The sequence below is a fragment of the Chiloscyllium punctatum genome, chromosome 6 (assembly GCF_047496795.1).
Source record: "Chiloscyllium punctatum isolate Juve2018m chromosome 6, sChiPun1.3, whole genome shotgun sequence".
Taxonomy (NCBI): Eukaryota; Metazoa; Chordata; class Chondrichthyes; order Orectolobiformes; family Hemiscylliidae; genus Chiloscyllium; species Chiloscyllium punctatum.
Window position 1 is genome coordinate 133,139,038 of NC_092744.1, and position 19,722 is coordinate 133,158,759.

Here is a 19,722-nt window from a genome sequence, read left to right on the forward strand (position 1 = left end):
GGGGAGCTGTGCAGACCACAGCACTGCATGGATCTATAAACCCAGATTGGAATCAGTCCAGGACAGGGAGCTGTGCAGACCACAGCAGTGCATTGATCTATAAACCCAGACTTGATATCTGTCCAGGACGGGGAGCTGTGTAGACCACAGCAGTGCATTGATCTATAAAGCCAGACTAGATATTTGTCCAGGACGGGGAGCTGTGCAGACCACAGCAGTGCATTGATCGATAAACCCAGACGAGATATCTGTCCAGGACGTAGAGCTATGCAAACCACAGCAATGCATTGATCTATAAACCCGGACGAGATATCAGTGCAGGACAGGGACTTGTGCAGACCACAGCAGTGCATTGATCTGTATCACCAGACTTGATATGTCTCCAGGACGGGGAGCTGTGCACACCACAGCAATGCATTGACCTAAAACCCCGGACTAGATATCTGTCCAGGACGGGAGCTGTGCAGACCACAGCAGTGGATTGAACTGTATACCGGGAGTAGATATCTATCCAGGACGGGGAGCTGTGCAGACAACAGCAGTGCATTGATATATAAACCCAGACTAGACATCTGTCCAGCACGGGTCGCTGTGCAAGCCACAGCAGTGCATTGATCGATAAACCCAGACTAGATATCTGTCCAGGACGGGGAGCTGTGCACACCACTGCAGTGCATTGATCTAGAAACCCGGACTAGACAACTGTCCAGGCCGGGGAACTGTGCAGACCACAGCAGTGCATTGATCTATAAACACGGACTATATACCTGTAAAGGACGGGGAGCTGTGCAGACCACAGCAGTGCATTGATATATAAACCCAGACTAGATATCTGTCCAGGACGGGGAGCTGTGCAGACCTCAGCAGTGCATTGATCGATAAACCCAGACGAGATATCTGTCCAGGACGGGGAGCTGTGCTCAGCACTGCAGTGCATTGATCTAGAAACACGGACTAGACAACTGTCCAGGACGGGGAGCTATGCAGACCACAGCAGTGCATTGATCGATAAACCCGGATTAGATATCTGTCCAGGCCGGGGATCTGTGCAGACCACACCAGGGCATTGATCTATAAACACGGACTATATACCTGTACAGGACGGGGAGCTGTGCAGACCACAGCAGTGCATTGATCTATAAACCCGGACTAGATATCTGTCCAGGACCGAGAGCTGTGCAGACCACAGCAGTGCATTGATCTATAAACCCGGACTAGATATCTGTCCAGCACGGGGAGCTGTGCAGACCACAGCAGTATATTGATATATAAACCCGGACTAGATATCTGTCCAGGACGGGGAGCTGTGCAGACCACAGCAGTGCATTGATATATAAACCCAGACTAGATATCTATCCTGGACGGGTAGCAGTGTAGACCACAGCAGTGCATTGATCTATAAACCCGGCCTAGATAACTGTCCAGGACCGGGAGCTGTGCAGACCACAGCAGTGCATTGAACTATAAACCCGGACTAGATATGTGTCCAGGACAGGGAGCTGTGCAGACCACAGCAGTGCATTGATCTATAAACCCGCACGAGATATCTGTCCAGGACGCGGAGCGGTGCAGACCACAGCAGTGCATTGATCTATAAACCCCGCCTATATCACTGTCCAGGACGGGGAGCTGTGCAGACCACAGCAGTGCATTCAACTATAAACCCGGACTAGATATCTGTCCAGGACAGGGAGCTGTGCAGACCACAGCAGTGCATTGATCTATAAACCCGCACGAGATATCTGTCCAGGACGGGGAGCTGTGCAGACCACAGCAGTGCATTGATCTATAAACCCGGCCTAGATAACTGTCCAGGACCGGGAGCTGTGCAGACCACAGCAGTGCATTGAACTATAAACCCGGACTAGATATGTGTCCAGGACAGGGAGCTGTGCAGACCACAGCAGTGCATTGATCTATAAACCCGCACGAGATATCTGTCCAGGACGGGGAGCGGTGCAGACCACAGCAGTGCATTGATCTATAAACCCCGCCTATATCACTGTCCAGGACGGGGAGCTGTGCAGACCACAGCAGTGCATTCAACTATAAACCCGGACTAGATATCTGTCCAGGACAGGGAGCTGTGCAGACCACAGCAGTGCATTGATCTATAAACCCGCACGAGATATCTGTCCAGGACGGGGAGCTGTGCAGACCACAGCAGTGCATTGATCTATAAACCCGGCCTAGATCACTGTCCAGGACGGGGAGGTGTGCAGACCAAAGCAGTGCATTGATCTATAACCTCAGACTAGATATCTGTCCAGGACGGGGAGCTGGGCAGACCACAGCAGTGCATTGATCTATAAACCCAGACTTGATATCTCTCCAGGACGGGGAGCTGTGCACTCCACAGCAATGCATTGATCTATAAACCCAGACTAGATATCTGTCCAGCACGGGGAGCTGTGTAGACCACAGCAATGCATTGATCTATAAACCCGGACGAGATACCTGTCCAGGACGGGGAGCTGTGCAAACCACAGCAGTGCATTGATCTATAAACCCAGACCAGATACCTGTCCAGGACGGGGAGCTTTGCACACCACAGCAGTGCATTGATCTATAAACCAGGACGAGATATCTGTGCAGCATCAAGAGCTGTGCTGACCACAGCAGTGCATTGACCTAAAACCCCGGACTAGATATCTGTCCAGGACGAGAGCTGTGCAGACCACAGCAGTGGATTGATTTGTATACCCAGACTAGATATCTGTCCAGGACGGGGAGCTGTGCAGACCTCAGCAGTGCATTGATGTGGAAACATAGACCAGATATCTGTCCAGGACGGGGAGCTGTGTACACCACAGCAGTGCATTGATATATAAACCCAGACTAGATATCTGTCCAGGACGGGGAGCTGTGCAGACCACATCAGTGCATTGATCTATAAACCCGGACTAGATATCTGTCCAGGACGGGGAGCTGTGCAGACCACAGCAGTGCATTGATCTATAAACCCCGCCTATATCACTGTCCAGGACGGGGAGCTGTGCAGACCACAGCAGTGCATTCAACTATAAACCCGGACTAGATATCTGTCCAGGACAGGGAGCTGTGCAGACCACAGCAGTGCAATGATCTATAAACCCGCACGAGATATCTGTCCAGGACGGGGAGCTGTGCAGACCACAGCAGTGCATTGATCTATAAACCCGGCCTAGATCACTGTCCAGGACGAGGAGCTGTGCAGACCAAAGCAGTGCATTGATCTATAACCTCAGACTACATATCTGTCCAGGACGGGGAGCTGGGCAGACCACAGCAGTGCATTGATCTATAAACCCAGACTTGATATCTCTCCAGGACGGGGAGCTGTGCACACCACAGCAATGCATTGATCTGTAAACCCAGACTAGATATCTGTCCAGCACGGGGAGCTGTGTAGACCACAGCAATGCATTGATCTATAAACCCGGACTAGATACCTGTCCAGGACGGGGAGCTGTGCAAACCACAGCAGTGCATTGATCTATAAACCCAGACCAGTTACCTGTCCAGGACGGGGAGCTTTGCACACCACAGCAGTGCATTGATCTATAAACCAGGACGAGATATCTGTGCAGCATCAAGAGCTGTGCTGACCACAGCAGTGCATTGACCTAAAACCCCGGACTAGATATCTGTCCAGGACGAGAGCTGTGCAGACCTCAGCAGTGCATTGATGTGGAAACATAGACCAGATATCTGTCCAGGACGGGGAGCTGTGTACACCACAGCAGTGCATTGATATATAAACCCAGACTAGATATCTGTCCAGCACGGGTCGCTGTGCAAGCCACAGCAGTGCATGGATCGATAAACACAGACTTGATATCTGTCCAGGACAGGGAGCTGTGCACACCACTGCTGTGAATTGATCTAGAAACCCGGATTAGATATCTGTCCAGGACGGGGATCTGTGCAGACCACAGCAGTGCTTTGATGTTTAAACACGTACTATATACCTGTACAGGACGGGGAGCTGTGCAGACCACAGCAGTGCATTGATCTATAAACCCGGACTAGATATCAGTCCAGAACGGGGAGCTGTGCAGACCACAGCAGTGCATTGATCTATAAATCCGGACTAGATATCTGTCCAGGACGGGGAGCTGTGCAGACCACAGCAGTGCATTGATCTATAAACCCTGACTAGATATCTGGCCAGGACGGGGAGGTGTGCAGACCACAGCAGTGCATTGATCTATAAATCCGGACTCGTTATCTGTCCAGGACGGGGAGCTGTGCAGACCACAGCAGTGCATTGATCTATAAACCCTGACTAGATATCTGGCCAGGACGGGGAGGTGTGCAGACCACAGCAGTGCATTGATCTATAAACCTGGACTAGATATCTGTCCAGGACCGGGAGCTCTGCAGACCACAGCAGTGCATTGATCTATAAACCCGGACTGGATAACTGTCCAGGATGGGTAGCAGTGTAGACCACAGCAGTGCATTGGTCTATAAACCCGGCCTAGATAACTGTCCAGGACGGGGAGCTGTGCAGACCACAGCAGTGCATTGATCTCTAAACACGGACTAGATATCTGTCCAGGACGGTGAGCTGTGCAGACCACATCAGTGCATTGATCTAAAAACCCGGACTAGATATCTGTCCAGGACGGGGAGGTGTGCAGACCACAGCAGTGCATTGATATATAAACCCGGACTAGATATCTGTCCAGCACGGACAGCTGTGCACACCACAGCAGTGCATTGATCTATAAACACGGACTATATATCTGTACAGGACGGGGAGCTGTGCAGACCACAGCAGTGCATTGATATATAAACCCGGACTAGATATCTATCCAGGACGGGTAGCAGTGAAGACCACAGGAGTGCATTGATCTATAAACCCGGCCTAGATAACTGTCCAGGACGGGGAGCTGTGCAGACCACAGCAGTGCATTGATCTATAAACACGGACTATATCACTGTCCAGGACGGGGAGCTGTGCAGACCACAGCAGTGGATTGATCTGTATACCCAGACTAGATATCTGTCCAGGATGGGAAGGTGTGCAGGCCACAGCAGTGCATTGATCAATAAACCAGGACTAGATATCTGTCCAGGACGGGGAGGTGTGCAGACCACAGCAGTGCATTGATCTATAACCCCAGACTAGATATCTCTCCAGGACTTGGAGCTGTGCAGACCTCAGCCGTGCATTGATGTGTAAACCCAGACTAGACATCTGTCCAGGACGGTGGGCTGTATACACCACAGCAGTGCATTGATATATAAACCCAGACTAGATACCTGTCCAGCACGGGTCGCTGTGCAAACCACAGCAGTGCATTGATCGATAAACCCAGACTTGATATCTGTCCAGGACGGGGAGTTGTGCTCACCACAGCAATGCATTGATCTATTACCCCGGACTACATATCTGTCCCGGACGGGGATCTGTGCAGACCACAGCAGTGTATTGATCTCTAAACCCGGACTCGATATCTGTCCAGGACGGGGAGCTGTGTAGACCACAGCAGTGCATTGATCTATAACCCCAGACAAGATATCTGTCCAGGACGGGGAGCTGTGCAGACCATAGCAGAGCATTGATCTATAAACCCAGACTAGATATCTGTCCAGGACGGGGAGCTGTGCACACCACAGCATTGCATTGATATATAAACCCGGACTAGATATCTGTCCAGGACGGGGATCTGTGTAGACCACAGCAATGCATTGATCTATAAACCCGGACTAGATACCTGTCCAGGACGGGGAGCTGTGCAAACCACAGCAGTGCATCGATCTATAAACCCAGACCAGATATCTGTCCAGGACGGGGAGCTTTGCACACCAAAGCAGTGCTTTGATCTATAAACCCGGACGAGATATCTGTGCAGCATCAAGAGCTGTGCAGACCACAGCAGTGCATTGACCTAAAACCCCAGACTATATAACTATCCAGGACCGGGAGCTGTGCAGACCACAGCAGTGCATTGATCTATAAACCCAGACGAGATATCTGTCCAGAACGTGGAGCTGTGCAGACCACAGCAGAGCATTGATCTATAAACCCGGACCAGATATCTGTCCAGGACCGGTAGCTGTGCAGACCACAGCAGTGCATTGATATATAAACCCAGACTAGATATCTGTCCAGGACGGGTAGCAGTGTAGACCACAGCAGTGCATTGATCTATAAACCCGGCCTATATCACTGTCCAGGACGGGGAGCTGTGCAGACCACAGCAATGCATTGAACTATAAACCCGGACTAGATATCTGTCCAGGACCGTGAGCTGTGCACACCACAGCAGTGCATTGACCTATAAACCCAGACTAGATAACTGTCCAGGACGGGGAACTGTGCAGACAACAGCAGTGCATTGATACATAAACGCAGACGAGATACCTGTCCAGCAGGGGGAGCTGTGTAGACCACAGCAATGCATTGATCTATAAACCCGGACTAGATACCTGTCCAGGACGGGGAGCTGTGCAAACCACAGCAGTGCATTGATCTATAAACCCAGACCAGATACCTGTCCGGGACGGGGAGTTTTGCACACCACAGCAGTGCATTGATCTATAAACCCGGACGAGATATCTGTGCAGCATCAAGAGCTGTGCTGACCACAGCAGTGCATTGACCTAAAACCCCGGACTAGATATCTGTCCAGGACGGGAAGCTGTGCAGACCACAGCAGTGCATTGATGTGGAAACATAGACCAGATATCTGTCCAGGACGGGGAGCTGTGTACACCACAGCAGTGCATTGATATATAAACCCAGACGAGATATCTGTCCAGCACGGGTCGCTGTGCAAGCCACAGCAGTGCATGGATCGATAAACACAGACTTGATATCTGTCCAGGACAGGGAGCTGTGCACACCACTGCTGTGCATTGATCTAGAAACCCGGATTAGATATCTGTCCAGGACCGGGATCTGTGCAGACCACAGCAGTGCATTGATCTATAAACCCAGACTAGATATCTGTCCAGGACGGGGAGCTGTGCAGACCACAGCAGTGCTTTGATGTTTAAACACGGACTATATACCTGTACAGGACGGGGAGTTGTGCAGACCACAGCAGTGCATTGATCTATAAACCCGGACTTGATATCTGTCCAGGACCGGGAGCTGTGCACACCACAGCAGTGCATTGATCTATAAACCCAGACGAGATAACTGTCCAGGACGGGGAGCTGTGCAGACCACATCAGTGCATTGATCTATAAACCCGGACTAGATATCTGTCCAGGACGGGGAGGTGTGCAGACCACAGCAGTGCATTGATATATAAACCCGGACTAGATATCTGTCCAGCACGGGGAGCTGTGCAGACCAGAGCAGTGCATTGATCTATAAACACGGACAATATATCTGTACAGGACGGGGAGCTGTGCAGACCACAGCAGTGCATTGATAAATAAACCCGGACTAGATATCTGTCCAGGACGGGTAGCAGTGAAGACCTCAGGAGTACATTGATCTATAAACCCGGCCTAGATAACTGTCCAGGGCGGGGAGCTGTGCAGACCACAGCAGTGCATTGATCTATAAACACGGACTATATCACTGTCCAGGACGGGGAGCTGTGCAGACACACAGCAGTGGATTGATCTGTATACCCAGACTCGATATCTGTCCAGGACGGGAAGCTGTGCAGGGCGCAGCAGTGCATTGATCAATAAAGCCGGACTAGATATCTGTCCAGGACGGGGAGGTGTGCAGACCACAGCAGTGCATTGATCTATAACCCCAGACTAGATATCTCTCCAGGACTTGGAGCTGTGCAGACCTCAGTCGTGCATTGATGTGTAAACCCAGACTAGACATCTGTCCAGGACGGGGGGCTGTGTACACCACAGCAGTGCATTGATATATAAACCCAGACTAGATACCTGTCCAGCACAGGGTCGCTGTGCAAACCACAGCAGTGCATTGATCGATAAACCCAGACTTGATATCTGTCCAGGACGGGGAGCTGTGCTCACCACAGCAATGCATTGATCTATTACCCCGGACTACATATCTGTCCAGGACGGGAATCTGTGCAGACCACAGCAGTGCATTGATCTCTAAACCCGGACTAGATATCTGTCCAGGACGGGTAGCAGTGTAGACCACAGCAGTGCATTGATCTATAAACCCGGCCTAGATAACTGTCCAGGACCGGGAGCTGTGCAGACCACAGCAGTGCATTGAACTATAAACCCGGACTAGATATCTGTCCAGGACAGGGAGCTATGCAGACCACAGCAGTGCATTGATCTATAAACCCGCACGAGATATATGTCCAGGACGGGGAGCTGTGCAGACCACAGCAGTGCATTGATCTATAAACCCGGCCTATATCACTGTCCAGGACGGGAGCTGTGCAGACCACAGCAGTGCATTGAACTATAAACCCGGACTAGATATCTGTCCAGTACAGGGAGCTGTGCAGACCACAGCAGTGCAATGATCTATAAACCCGGACTAGATATCTGTCCAGGACCGGGAGCTGTGCACACCACAGCAGTGCATTGATCTATAAACCCAGACTAGATATCTGGCCAGGACGGGGAACCGTGCAGACAACAGCAGTGCATTGATCTATAAACCCAGACGAGATACCTATCCAGACCGGGGAGCTGTGCAGACCACAGCAGTGCATTGATCTATAAACCCGGACTAGATACCTGTCTAGGACGGGGAGATGTGCAGACCACAGCAGTGCATTGATCTATAAACCCGGACTAGATATCTGGCCAGGACGGGGCGCTGTGCAGACCACAGCAGTGCATTGATATACATTGATCTATAAACCCAGAATAGATATATGTCCAGGACGGGGAGCTGTGCAGACTACAGCATTGCATTGATCTATAAACCCGGACGAGATATCTGTCCAGGACGGGGAGCTGTGCAGATCACAGCAGTGCATTGATCTATAAACCCGGACTAGATATCTGTCCAGGACGGTGAGCTGTGCAGACCACAGCAGTGCATTCATCTATAAACCCGGACTAGATATCTGTCCAGGACCGGGAGCTGTGCAGACCACAGCAGTGCATTGATATATAAACCCAGACTAGATATCTGTCCAGGACGGGTAGCAGTGTAGACCACAGCAGTGCATTGATCTATAAACCCGGCTTAGATAACTGTCCAGGACCGGGAGCTGTGCAGACCACAGCAGTGCATTGAACTATAAACCCGGACTAGATATGTGTCCAGGACAGGGAGCTGTGCAGACCACAGCAGTGCATTGATCTATAAACTCGGCCTATATCACTGTCCAGGACGGGGAGCTGTGCAGACCACAGCAGTCCATTCAACTATAAACCCGGACTAGATATCTGTCCAGGACAGGGAGCTGTGCAGACCACAGCAGTGCATTGATCTATAAACCCGCACGAGATATCTGTCCAGGACGGGGAGCTGTGCAGACCACAGCAGTGCATTGATCTATAAACCCGGCCTAGATCACTGTCCAGGACGGGGTGGTGTGCAGACCAAAGCAGTGCATTGATCTATAACCTCAGACTAGATATCTGTCCAGGACGGGGAGCTGGGCAGACCACAGCAGTGCATTGATCTATAAACCCAGACTTGATATCTCTCCAGGACGGGGAGCTGTGCACACCACAGCAATGCATTGATCTATAACCCCGGACTAGATATCTGTCCAGGCCGGGAGCTGTGCAGACGACAGCAGTGCATTGATCTATAAACCCACGCTTGATATCTGTCCAGGACGGGGAGCTGTGTAGACCACAGCAGTGCATTGATCTATAAACCCAGACTAGATATCTGTCCAGCACGGGGAGCTGTGTAGACCACAGCAATGCATTGATCTATAAACCCGGACTAGATACCTGTCCAGGACGGGGAGCTGTGCAGACCACAGCAGTGCATTGATCTATAAACCCGGACTAGATACCTGTCTAGGACGGGGAGCTGTGCAGACCACAGCAGTGCATTCATCTATAAACCCGGACTAGATATCTGGCCAGGACGGGGCGCTGTGCAGACCACAGCAGTGCATTGATATACATTGATCTATAAACCCAGAATAGACATCTGTCCAGGACGGGGAGCTGAGCAGACTACAGCATTGCATTGATCTATAAACCTGGACGAGATATCTGTCCAGGACGGGGAGCTGTGCAGACCACAGCAGTGCATTGATCTATAAACCCGGACTAGATATCTGTCCAGGACGGTGAGCTGTGCAGACCACAGCAGTGCATTCATCTATAAACCCGGACTAGATATATGTCCAGGACCGGGAGCTGTGCAGACCACAGCAGTGCATTGATATATAAACCCAGACTAGATATCTGTCCAGGACGGGTAGCAGTGTAGACCACAGCAGTGCATTGATCTATAAACCCGGCCTAGATAACTGTCCAGGACCGGGAGCTGTGCAGACCACAGCAGTGCATTGAACTATAAACCCGGACTAGATATCTGTCCAGGACAGGGAGCTGTGCAGACCACAGCAGTGCATTGATCTATAAACCCGCACGAGATATCTGTCCAGGACGGGGAGCTGTGCAGACCACAGCAGTGCATTGATCTATAAACCCGGCCTATATCACTGTCCAGGACGGGGAGCTGCGCAGACCACAGCAGTGCATTCAACTATAAACACGGACTAGATATCTGTCCAGGACAGGGAGCTGTGCAGACCACAGCAGTGCATTGATCTATAAACCCGCACGAGATATCTGTCCAGGACGGGGAGCTGTGCAGACCACAGCAGTGCATTGATCTATAAACCCGGCCTAGATCACTGTCCAGGACGGGGAGCTGTGCAGACCACAGCAGTGCATTGATCTATAAACCCGGACTTGATATCTGTCCAGGACCGGGAGCTGTGCACACCACAGCAGTGCATTGATCTATAAACCCAGATGAGATAACTGTCCAGGATGGGGAGCTGTGCAGACCACATCAGTGCATTGATCTATAAACCCAGACTAAATATCAGTCCAGAACGGGGAGCTGTGCAGACCACAGCAGTGCATTGATCTATAAATCCGGACTAGATATCTGTCCAGGACGGGGAGCTGTGCAGACCACAGCAGTGCATTGATCTATAAACCCTGACTAGATATCTGGCCAGGACGGGGAGGTGTGCAGACCACAGCAGTGCATTGATCTATAAACCTGGACTAGATATCTGTCCAGGACCGGGAGCTGTGCAGACCACAGCAGTGCATTGATCTATAAACCCGGACTGGATAACTGTCCAGGATGGGTAGCATTGTAGACCACAGCAGTCCATTGATCTATAAACCCGGCCTAGATAACTGTCCAGGACGGGGAGCTGTGCAGACCACAGCAGTGCATTGAACTATAACCCCGCACGAGATATCCGTCCAGGACGGGGAGCTGTGCAGACCACAGCAGTGCATTGATCTCTAAACACGGACTAGATATCTGTCCAGGACGGGGAGCTCTGCAGACCACAGCAGTGCATTGATATATAAACCCGGACTAGATATCTGTCCAGGACGGGTAGCAGTGAAGACCACACGAGTGCATTGATCTATAAACCCGGCCTAGATAACTGTCCAGGACGGGGAGCTGTGCAGACCACAGCAGTGCATTGATCTATAAACACGGACTATATATCTGTCCAGGACGGGGAGCTGTGCAGACCACATCAGTCGATTGATCTGTATACCCAGACTAGATATCTGTCCAGGATGGGAAGGGGTGCAGGCCACAGCAGTGCATTGATCAATAAAGCAGGACTAGATATCTGTCCAGGACGGGGAGGTGTGCAGACCAAAGCAGTGCATTGATCTATAACCCCAGACTAGATATCTCTCCAGGACGGTGGGCTGTATTCACCACAGCAGTGCATTGATATATAAACCCAGACTAGATACCTGTCCAGCACGGGTCGCTGTGCAAACCACAGCAGTGCATTGATCGATAAACCCAGACTTGATATCTGTCCAGGACGGGGAGCTGTGCTCACCACAGCAATGCATTGATCTATTACCCCGGACTACATATCTGTCCAGGACGGGGATCTGTGCAGACCACAGCAGTGCATTGATCTCTAAACCCGGACTAGATATCTGTCCCGGACGGGGAGCTGTGCACACCACAGCATTGCATTGATATATAAACCCGGACTAGATATCTGTCCAGGACGGGGATCTGTGCAGACCACAGCAGTGCATTGATCTATAAACCCAGACTAGATATCGGTCCAGGACGGGGAGCTGTGCAGACCACAGCAGTGCATTGATCTGTAAACACAGACTAGATATCTGTCCAGCACGGGGAGCTGTGTAGACCACAGCAATGCATTGATCTATAAACCCGGACTAGATACCTGTCCAGGACGGGGAGCTGTGCAAACCACAGCAGTGCATTGATCTCTAAACACGGACTAGATATCTGTCCAGGACGGGGAGCTTTGCACACCAAAGCAGTGCATTGATCGATAAACCCGGACGAGATATCTCTGCAGCATCAAGAGCTGTGCAGACCACAGCAGTGCATTGACCTAAAGCCCCAGACTATATAACTGTCCAGGACCGGGAGCTGTGCAGACCACAGCAGTGCATTGATCTATAAACCCAGACGAGATATCTGTCCAGAACGTGGAGCTGTGCAGACCACAGCAGTGCATTGATCTATAAACCCGGACCAGATATCTGTCCAGGTCCGGGAGCTGTGCAGACCACAGCAGTGCATTGATATATAAACCCAGACTAGATATCTGTCCAGGACGGGTAGCAGTGTAGACCACAGCAGTGCATTGAACTATAAACCCGGCCTATATCACTGTCCAGGACGGGGAGCTGTGCAGACCACAGCAGTGCATTGAACTATAAACCCAGACCAGATACTTGTCCAGGACAGGGAGCTGTGCAGACCACAGCAGTGCATTGATCTATAAACCCGCACGAGATATATGTCCAGGACGGGGAGCTGTGCAGACCACAGCAGTGCATTGATCTATAAACCCGGCCTATATCACTGTCCAGGACAGGGAGCTGTGCAGACCACAGCAGTGCATTGAACTATAAACCCGGACTAGATATCTGTCCAGGACCGGGAGCTGTGCACACCACAGCAGTGCATTGATCTATAACCCCAGACTAGATAACTGTCCAGGAGGGGGAACTGTGCAGACAACAGCAGTGCATTGATCTATAAACCCGGACAAGACACCTGTCTAGGACGGGGAGCTGTGCAGACCACAGCAGTGCATTGATCTATAAACCCGGACTAGATATCTGGCCAGGACGGGGCGCTGTGCAGACCACAGCAGTGCATTGATATACATTGATCTATAAACCCAGAATAGATATCTGTCCAGGACGGGGAGCTGTGCAGACTACAGCATTGCATTGATCTATAAACCCGGACGAGATATCTGTCCAGGACGGGGAGCTGTGCAGATCACAGCAGTACATTGATCTATAAACCCGGACTAGATATCTGTCCAGGACGGGGAGCTGTGCAGACCACAGCAGTGCATTGATCTATAAACCCGGCCTATATCACTGTCCAGGACGGGGAGCTGCGCAGACCACAGCAGTGCATTCAACTATAAACCCGGTCTAGATATCTGTCCAGGACAGGGAGCTGTGCAGACCACAGCAGTGCATTGATCTATAAACCCGCACGAGATATCTGTCCAGGACGGTGAGCTGTGCAGACCACAGCAGTGCATTGATCTATAAACCCGGCCTAGATCACTGTCCAGGACGGGGAGGTGTGCAGACCAAAGCAGTGCATTGATCTATAACCTCAGACTAGATATCTGTCCAGGACGGGGAGCTGGGCAGACCACAGCAGTGCATTGATCTATAAACCCAGACTTGATATCTCTCCAGGACGGGGAGCTGTGCACACCACAGCAATGCATTGATCTATAACCCCGGACTAGATATCTGTCCAGGCCGGGAGCTGTGCAGACCACAGCAGTGCATTGATCTATAAACCCACGCTTGATATCTGTCCAGGACGGGGAGCTGTGTAGACCACAGCAGTGCATTGATCGATAAAAACAGACTTGATATCTGTCCAGAACGTGGATCTGTGCAGACCACAGCAGTGCATTGATCTCTAAACCCGGACTAGATATCTGTCCAGGACGGGGAGCTGTGTAGACCACAGCAGTGCATTGATCTATAAACCCAGACAAGATATCTGTCCAGGACGGGGAGCTGTGCAGACCATAGCAGAGCATTGATCTATAAACCCAGACTAGATATCTGTCCAGGACGGGGAGCTGTGCACACCACAGAATTGCATTGTTATATAAACCCGGACTAGATATCTGTCCAGGACGGGGATCTGTGCAGACCACAGCAGTGCATTGATCTATAAACCCAGACTAGATATCTGTCCAGGACGGGGAGCTGTGCAGACCAAAGCAGTGCATTGATCTATAAACCCAGACTAGATATCTGTCCAGCACGGGGAGCTGTGTAGACCACAGCAATGCATTGATCTATAAACCCGGACTAGATACCTGTCCAGGACGGGGAGCTGTGCAAACCACAGCAGTGCATTGATCTATAAACCCAGACCAGATATCTGTCCAGGACGGGGAGCTTTGCACACCAAAGCAGTGCATTGATCTATAAACCCGGACGAGATATCTGTGCAGCATCAAGAGCTGTGCAGACCACAGCAGTGCATTGACCTAAAACCCCAGACTATATAACTGTCCAGGACCGGGAGCTGTGCAGACCACAGCAGTGCATTGATCTATAAACCCAGACGAGATATCTGTCCAGAACGTGGAGCTGTGCAGACCACAGCAGTGCATTGATCTATAAACCCGGACCAGATATCTGTCACGACCGGGAGCTGTGCAGACCACAGCAGTGCATTGATATAGAAACCCAGACTAGATATCTGTCCAGGACGGGTAGCAGTGTAGACCACAGCAGTGCATTGATCTATAAACCCGGCCTAGATAACTGTCCAGGACCGGGAGCTGTGCAGACCACAGCAGTGCATTGAACTATAAACCCGGACTAGATATCTGTCCAGGACAGGGAGCTGTGCAGACCACAGCAGTGCATTGATCTATAAACCCGCACGAGATATATGTCCAGGACGGGGAGCTGTGCAGACCACAGCAGTGCATTGATCTACAAACCAGGCCTATATCACTGTCCAGTACAGGGAGCTGTGCAGACCACATCAGTGCATTGAACAATAAACCCGGACTAGATATCTGTCCAGGACCGGGAGCTGTGCACACCACAGCAGTGCATTGATCTATAAACCCAGACTAGATAACTGTCCAGGACGGGGAACTGTGCAGACAACAGCAGTGCATTGATCTATAAACCCAGACGAGATATCTGTCCAGACCGGCGAGCTGTGCAGACCACAGCAGTGCATTGATCTATAAACCCGGACTAGACACCTGTCTAGGACGGGGAGCTGTGTAGACCACAGCAGTGCATTGATCTATAAACCCGGTCTAGATATCTGGCCAGGACGGGGCGCTGTGCAGACCACAGCAGTGCATTGATATACATTGATCTATAAACCCAGAATATATATCTGTCCAGGACGGGGAGCTGTGCAGACCACAGCAGTGCATTGATCTATAAACCCGGACTAGATATCTGTCCAGGACGGTGAGCTGTGCAGACCACAGCAGTGCATTCATCGATAAACCCGGACTAGATATCTGTCCAGTTCCGGGAGCTGTGCAGACCACAGCAGGGCATTGATATACAAACCCAGACTAGATATCTTTCCAGGACGGGTAGCAGTGTAGACCACAGCAGTGCATTGATCTATAAACCCGGCCTAGATAACTGTCCAGGACCGGGAGCTGCGCAGACCACAGCAGTGCATTGAACTATAAACCCGGACTAGATATCTGTCCAGGACAGGGAGCTGTGCAGACCACAGCAGTGCATTGATCTATAAACCCGCACGAGATATCTGTCCAGGACGGGGAGCTGTGGAGACCACAGCAGTGCATTGATCTATAAACCCGGCTTATATCACTGTCCAGGACGGGGAGCTGTGCAGACCACAGCAGTGCATTGAACTATAAACCCGGACTAGATATCTGTCCAGGACAGGGAGCTGTGCAGACCACAGCAGTGCATTGACCTATAAACCCGCACGAGATATCTGTCCAGGACGGGGAGCTGTGCAGACCACAGCAGTGCATTGATCTATAAACCCGGCCTAGATCACTGTCCAGGACGGGGAGGTGTGCAGACCAAAGCAGTGCATTGATCTATAACCTCAGACTAGATATCTGTCCAGGACGGGGAGCTGTGCAGACCACAGCAGTGCATTGATCGATAAACCCAGACTTGATATCTCTCCAGGACGGGGAGCTGTGCACACCACAGCAATGCATTGATCTATAACCCCGGACTAGATATCTGTCCATGCCGGGAGCTGTGCAGACCACAGCAGTGCATTAATCTATAAACCCACGCTTGATATCTGTCCAGGACGGGGAGCTGTGCAGACCACATCAATGCATTGATCTATAAACCCGGACTAGATATCTGTCCAGGACGGGGAGCTGTGCAGACCACAGCAGTGCATTGATATATAAACCCGGACTAGATATCTGTCCAGCACGGAGAGCTGTGCACACCACAGCAGTGCATTGATCTATAAACACGGACTATATATCTGTACAGGACGGGGAGCTGTGCAGACCACAGCAGTGCATTGATATATAAACCCGGACTAGATATCTGTCCAGGACGGGTAGCAGTGAAGACCACAGGAGTGCGTTGATCTATAAACCCGGCCTAGATAACTGTCCAGGACGGGGAGCTGTGCAGACCACAGTAGTGCATTGATCTATAAACACGGACTATATATCTGTCCAGGACGGGGAGCTGTGCAGACCACAGCAGTGGATTGATCTGTATACCCAGACTAGATATCTGTCCAGGATGGGAAGCTGTGCAGGCCACAGCAGTGCATTGATCAATAAAGCAGGACTAGATATCTGTCCAGGACGGGAAGCTGTGCAGGCCACAGCAGTGCATTGATCAATAAAGCCGGACAAGATATCTGTCCAGGACGGGGAGGTTTGCAGACCACAGCAGTGCATTGATCTATAACCACAGACTAGATATCTCTCCAGGACTTGGAGCTGTGCAGACCTCAGCCGTGCATTGATGTGTAAACCCAGACTAGACATCTGTCCAGGACGGTGGGCTGTGTACACCACAGCAGTGCATTGATATATAAACCCAGACTAGATACCTGTCCAGCACGGGTCGTTGTGCAAACCACAGCAGTGCATTGATCGATAAACCCAGACTTGATATCTGTCCAGAACGTGGATCTGTGCGGACCACAGCAGTGCATTGATCTCTAAACCCGGACTAGATATCTGTCCAGGACGGGGAGCTGTGTAGACCACAGCAGTGCATTGATCTATAAACCCAGACAAGATATCTGTCCAGGACGGGGAGCTGTGCAGACCATAGCAGAGCATTGATCTATAAACCCAGACTAGATATCTGTCCAGGACGGGGAGCTGTGCACACCACAGCATTGCATTGTTATATAAACCCAGACTAGATATCTGTCCAGGACGGGGAGCTGTGCAGACCACAGCAGTGCATTGATCTATAAACCCAGACTAGATATCTGTCCAGCACGGGGAGCTGTGTAGACCACAGCAATGCATTGATCTATAAACCCGGACTAGATACCTGTCCAGGACGGGGAGCTGTGCAAACCACAGCAGTGCATTGATCTATAAACCCAGACCAGATATCTGTCCAGGACGGGGAGCTTTGCACACCAAAGCAGTGCATTGATCTATAAACCCGGACGAGATATCTGTGCAGCATCAAGAGCTGTGCAGACCACAGCAGTGCATTGACCTAAAACCCCAGACTATATAACTGTCCAGGACCGGGAGCTGTGCAGACCACAGCAGTGCATTGATCTATAAAACCAGACGAGATATCTGTCCAGAACGTGGAGCTGTGCAGACCACAGCAGTGCATTGATCTATAAACCCGGACCAGATATCTGTCAGGACCGGGAGCTGTGCAGACCACAGCAGTGCATTGACATAGAAACCCAGACTAGATATCTGTCCAGGACGGGTAGCAGTGTAGACCACAGCAGTGCATTGATCTATAAACCCGGCCTAGATAACTGTCCAGGACCGGGAGCTGTGCAGACCACAGCAGTGCATTGAACTATAAACCCGGACTAGATATCTGTCCAGGACAGGGAGCTGTGCAGACCACAGCAGTGCATTGATCTATAAACCCGCACGAGATATATGTCCAGGACGGGGAGCTGTGCAGACCACAGCAGTGCATTGATCTATAAACACGGCCTATATCACTGTCCAGGACAGGGAGCTGTGCAGACCACATCAGTGCATTGAACTATAAACCCGGACTAGATATCTGTCCAGGACCGGGAGCTGTGCACACCACAGCAGTGCATTGATCTATAAACCCAGACTAGATAACTGTCCAGGACGGGGAACTGTGCAGACAACAGCAGTGCATTGATCTATCAACCCAGACGAGATATCTGTCCAGACCGGCGAGCTGTGCAGACCACAGCAGTGCATTGATCTATAAACCAGGACTAGACACCTGTCTAGGACGGGGAGCTGTGCAGACCACAGCAGTGCATTGATCTATAAACCCGGACTAGATATCTGGCCAGGACGGGGCGCTGTGCAGACCACAGGAGTGCATTGATATACATTGATCTATAAACCCAGAATATATATCTGTCGAGGACGGGGAGCTGTGCAGACTACAGCATTGCATTGATCTATAAACCCGGACGAGATATCTGTCCAGGACGGGGAGCTGTGCAGACCACAGCAGTGCATTGATCTATAAACCCGGACTAGATATCTGTCCAGGACGGTGAGCTGTGCAGACCACAGCAGTGCATTCATCGATAAACCCGGACTAGATATCTGTCCAGTACCGGGAGCTGTGCAGACCACAGCAGGGCATTGATATATAAACCCAGACTAGATATCTTTCCAGGACGGGTAGCAGTGTAGACCACAGCAGTGCATTGATCTATAAACCCAGACTAGATATCTGTCCAGGACCGGGAGCTGTGCAGACCACAGCAGTGCATTGAACTATAAACCCGGACTAGATATCTGTCCAGGACAGGGAGCTGTGCAGACCACAGCAGTGCATTGATCTATAAACGCGCACGAGATATCTGTCCAGGACGGGGAGCTGTGGAGACCACAGCAGTGCATTGATCTATAAACCCGGCCTATATCACTGTCCAGGACGGGGAGCTGTGCAGACCACAGCAGTGCATTGAACTATAAACCCGGACTAGATATCTGTCCAGGACAGGGAGCTGTGCAGACCACAGCAGTGCATTGATCTATAAACCCGCACGAGATATCTGTCCAGGACGGGGAGCTGTGCAGACCACAGCAGTGCATTGATCTATAAACCCGGCCTAGATCACTGTCCAGGACGGGGAGGTGTGCAGACCAAAGCAGTGCATTGATCTATAACCTCAGACTAGATATCTGTCCAGGACGGGGAGCTGTGCAGACCACAGCAGTGCATTGATCAATAAACCCAGACTTGATATCTCTCCAGGACGGGGAGCTGTGCACACCACAGCAATGCATTGATCTATAACCCCGGACTAGATATCTGTCCATGCCGGGAGCTGTGCAGACCACAGCAGTGCATTGATCTATAAACCCACGCTTGATATCTGTCCAGGACGGGGAGCTGTGCAGACCACAGCAGTGCATTGATCTATAAACCCAGACGAGA